Here is a 5,397-nt window from a genome sequence, read left to right as displayed (position 1 = left end):
ATATAGCTGGCTTAAGACACTCGAGCGCATACTGCATGTATGATCTATTCGCCAGATGAAGTGTCACACTACCCACCAACTTTGTGATGGTAAAGAGGATTGTTCGCAAGGGCATATCATGAACATCCCTGATGTTTATCTTTCCATCTTTGCTAGGCTATGTACCTGGCTCACAAAATTTTCAAATGTAGTCCCTAATTGATTCACTCCCATAGGCAGAACCTGAAAGAGAAATGGGGGCACCACGTCTCAACAATCATGTGAGAAAGTAAATATCATTGATCAATATAGGGAGCACTTTCTCCCCTATGTGAAAAACAGTGTCCTCTCGATCTCATGAATGAACCAAGAACTGCAATAGTTCTAACTATTGCCTCATCCCGGATAACCTAAAATATTTGAGTAACTCAAAATCTTTGAGGGCCTCAACAATACTAGGATCATTCAGTGCAACCATATCTTGTTCTTCATGTTCTCTTTCACACCAATTGATAGCCATTATGATCTAATCAAGGTGTGAAATAACACCATAGGCTTAGTTAGGATCAATTTTATGCAAAAAAATGAAGATATTTTGGGTAAGGATGATGAAACAAATTTCTAAACTATGCCTAGTGCAGCCCTGGTCTTGACACAGTGTGTTGCAGAGAAATTCCCCTTCTGCTTGACTACACTGAAGTGCAGTTTTTGATGCATTTGGGTATGCTGATCCTAGGGCGTGGTATATTTTCCTTAGGGACTCAAAAACCCTAATTTTTTTTCCTGAAATTGAAAAATAATGACCTTAAATGAAAGAGAAGAGGTAGATCTCCTACTTGGTCTTGACGACACGAAGAATGATCCATAGAATCTCCCGCAATCAGCGGCTGGCGTTCAAGGTAAAAACTGGTTTAGAACACAAAACTGAATGGTAAATATCAAATGGTAAAAATGACTTTGTAACTTCTTGTTTTATGGTTATTTCATGTTCATTAAATGAATAAACTATATTTTTTACCTACTTTTACCAATGAAATAGGTATGTTTAATCTGTTTGGTGGTTCTTTGAGAAGTTTTACAACTGACATACTAAATTTGACGTGCATGATCGTAAATTGTACTTTTGACCACAGAGCATACTTTTATCTCTTTTTCAATCTCTCTTAAACATCGAAAAAGAAACCCCCTGGAGTCCTCTTTAATCTCTTTTTAGACTCTTGAGATATGAAAATATTGCCAAGCACTTGTCCTTTTCAGCTCATAAATGGATTGGAAATGACATCTACTTAGTATATGTTTAACCCTTTTCCAAAATGAGATAGATTACTTATAAAAAGGAATACGTTGATCGAACATGGTCAATAGGTTCTCTCTTGTATTATTTTACGCTTTTTTGGACTTGAGAGACAAATTTACAAAAAATGACTTGTGGAGTTTTCTTTTTGTCCCTTTTCAAACTCTCTAAACATGAAAAGGACCGAGTTCTCTTTGTCGTTAAATTCGTTAAAGCATCAAATAGCGACAAACTTGTCCATCATGACAACACTGAGTTTCACCTTCGATAGACTCATTAAAACATCACATTGCGATGGATTCACCCAAAGGGTGGCATTATACATCAAGAATATGTTTTCATGCTCAATCTTGTTAGAAAAAATAAAGCGGTACTAGTCAGCAATGACTAGGGAAAATGGAAAAGGAGATAAATCACTTTATGGTAGCAAGTTGCTCTTGAACATGACTGTTCCACTTCATATCCGTCACTATTTGGGTTGGGTTATCTGCTTGATGGTTGTCATACCTATGGTCTATTACACCATCCATCACTTTGGTTTTGGGTCAATGTTGCCAATTCATTCAGTGTCACTGACATGTTCAACAGAAGTCACTCAGTAAACTTCATCCTTTGCAATACTCATAAACCTTTCATTTTCGTGACCTCCATTCTTGAACATTGTGTCATTAGTCACATTCCATCTTCAAAATCATTACATTCGTTTCATTTCATTAGTGGTGGATACATCAAGGCCCTCTCGTGACAAGTCGCTTCTTGTCGACATCAACACATTATCCAAGAAGTTGAATTAGAAATACCCTTCCAGTACCTTGACGCTTGCATACATCAATGGCAAGCTTCTCACTTTCGGTGACAAGTTGACATCACGGGCCTTTGACCGAAAGACTTTGTATGGTGTTCAACATTAAAACATCTATTCACACCATGCAGAATATACTATAGTACCTTGAGAATCATTATCATTATTGGTGATTTCTCTTGCGTCTGTTAACATCTTACATCATTAGCTGGTAATCAGAAGGTGTCTTCCCATGTTCAAATTTAGATCACACTTTCATATGGTTAGACTCATACTTGAGTGAAGGATTAGATGAGATAGAAGGCCCCAGATCTAGTTTCATCCATCTGGGTTGCGACTTTAGAAGAGTACTAAATCATTTGTACGATGGCTTTACACAGATGGTCATCCTATCATGGGTATATATCTGTAGATGACTATCTGATTTATGTACATGTAATGAAAAGTTTATATGTTGAGTATGGGTATGCCTTCCCTCAGCAATTCATGAAAAATTCAAAGATATCATGATATTATGTATTGTAATTGATGCAGGTCACCATTCACTTCAGATCCTCCTCATCACATCATAAAGCATATCACTCGACATTATCATTTTCAACTTCATGCTTTAGGGGGTAGCTGTTACAGGTCTACTATGGCACATCATTCCCGACAATCAAATCAGTACAGTTAGGGCTTATCAAACCCTAATTCAGTTGCTACATGCCTTAGACAAGTCATCATATTGAATGCTTTCATCTATAAAATTTTCCTAGCTTGAAACCTTGTTAAAATGCCTCCTTGGGACACCAGCGCAGCCTTGGTCAGCGACTACTCTGCATAGCAGGTAGGCCCATTCAGACATGTGCTACACCACACTTAGGCCCACTTATAACTACACTGAGCGAGGATGAGTGAAACTGACATAGGGTTTAGGGAATATTCCTTGATTCGAGAGCATTCTAGAAGGATGCCCAACTCTTATCTAATCCTATGAGCTCGATTTTGGATAGGCTATGGATCATTCAACCCTTTATCCTCTCATCCCTTTCTCTATGGAAACTAGCTATCAAATTATGGAAAACCATTCAATGCCCTATTTATGACAAAACCACCTTAATTTCCCTATAAATTGACCACTAATCATAGTGATCAAGGGGCTGGAATTTGGATATTATAGTGAAATACTATTGGTTTGAGACTTGAAATCATTATCAAGTATTTTTATGTTGCTATATTGATGTGCTATTGGTGTGATGATGGTTTGGACTAAGCTGGATGAGTGACACGGGATTGAACCACGTTGGGTGTAACTTCTCCTTCTATCAATCAATAAAGTTGTTTGTTACTTTTCCAATATTTTTTTCTATACCTATGATGAATTTATGTTCAAATGTTGTTGATTCCATTTTTTTACAGTAGATAGATCATATTCTTTGATTATTGTTATCTTTTGTTTATGTTGGCAGGTACCAATTGAGTGAAATCAGTTTGAGTGGGAGCGACGTGAGAAATTCAAAGGAGATCAAAGGAAGCGAAGGATCACAAGTAGGTTCTTTTATCTTATCTATCTATTGTAGGAAAGGGTTAAACATATTTACTTATATTGTTCTAAGTGTAACTACCCACTTAGGGAAGATGTACTTATCCATAGGTATAAATTCTGTATAACAACAATACTACAAGAAACCCCATAGTAGCCTTGTTTTGTCCATATGTCCCAAATGGTAGAATGGATTGACTTGAAATTTTATAAGAAAGTTGCCATCATCCTTATGCACCTACGAATCTTGAGAAAAATTAAAAATGGCTGAAGTTGTTGGAGGTCCATTCCTTGGAAACTGTGCACTAGAAATTTCTGAAATTTCTTGGGCATGCTACCATCATCCATATGGATCTTCCTATGAAACAAATTTTTAAATGGATGCACGAATATCAAGAAAAATAAAAAATGGCTAAAGGTGATGGAGACCAATTTCTCAAAAACTATGCACTGGAATTTCCTGAAATCGCTTGAGCATGTTACCATCATCCATATGCATATCCAGTTGAAACAACTTGGAAAATGGATGCGGGCTTTTCAAGATATGACCAAAAAAGGAAAATGAATGGGAAAATATTGGGAATGATGAGTGGATGGTGGACACAAATGAGGGTAATGGATTGACATGGCCTTGGACCTTTTGGATCATCTCAACGTAGCAGGAGAAAGTCCAAGTTTGACTTTCTTTGACTAGAATTTTGACCCTTTTTTTGGTGCCAACTTGTTTTTATCGCTTGTAGAGGTTGGAGAACACCTGCATTAATGAGAGAGAGATACATGGAGCAAATATTTTTATTTTTTTCTTTTTACTAGCCTACTAACTGCCTCAATGGGGTTTTAAACTAGTAAGTCTGCATAGGCGCCTCAAAGGAGGCTTTCACCTAAGATCTTATATTTTTCTGTTTTTTCTCTTTTTTCCAACACATTGACCACCTCATGGAGGTTTTCAATCAATGAGCCAATATCAGGCACCTCAAAGGAGGTTTCCACCCAATCTTTTATTTTTTCTCTTATTTTTCATTTTTTTTTAAATTTTTTTACCCTACTCTACTTGAAAAACAAAATCACTTTCAAGTATAAGAATACTTCCAATGGAGCCATGTTCACAACAAGATGATAGAAAAACTGATGTATAGGCCTAAAATGTATGCTTTGACATGTACTTGAATTTGAGAGATCAAATACTTTGACTTTGATGATATCAATCATAATTGAAGAAGAGAGTGTTGTTGTAGCTTAATGACTATTTGGAACGATATTTCAACATAGTTGTGATGCCCCTTGTCAACTTGCTCAGTTGGATCATCTTGGATGACTTTTTCTTCCATGATCTTCAAATCTTCCTCTTTTTGATGTTTGCTCTCTTGAACATATGGAGGATTTGATGGTAACCATGAGGGAACTATCTCAATCTCTGATTTTGATGTCTGTTCTTCATCAAATGCAGCCCATGATTGTTATAGCACCATTTACCACTCTTGGTAGATTTGATGGTTTGTTTATGCCCTAGGGTGGCCCTTCCTTTCCAAAATTGGTCCAAATTCTAAAAAACATTGTTTTTCTTCCCATACGCTACTTTTCCCTGTGTTAAAAGCATGAACACATGGGTCAGTATATACCGAACCTGCATCTATGTGCTAAAACACTAAGAAATAAATAATATCCTTAAATTTGGGTGGATTTTACGGGTTTTACCTATTACTCACCTACTATAGCTCGTGTCCCATCTGTTTCCCAACTGAAAAAACTAATTTGGAGAAGTATAAATAAACCTCCATGGGAAGGCCTAAGCGAAGG

Source organism: Pinus tabuliformis, chromosome 2_1 (assembly GCF_031772625.1).
Source record: "Pinus tabuliformis cultivar Carrire ecotype Pingquan chromosome 2_1, CPIR1, whole genome shotgun sequence".
NCBI classification, from domain to species: domain Eukaryota; kingdom Viridiplantae; phylum Streptophyta; class Pinopsida; order Pinales; family Pinaceae; genus Pinus; species Pinus tabuliformis.
Note: the sequence above shows the minus strand (reverse complement) of the source record.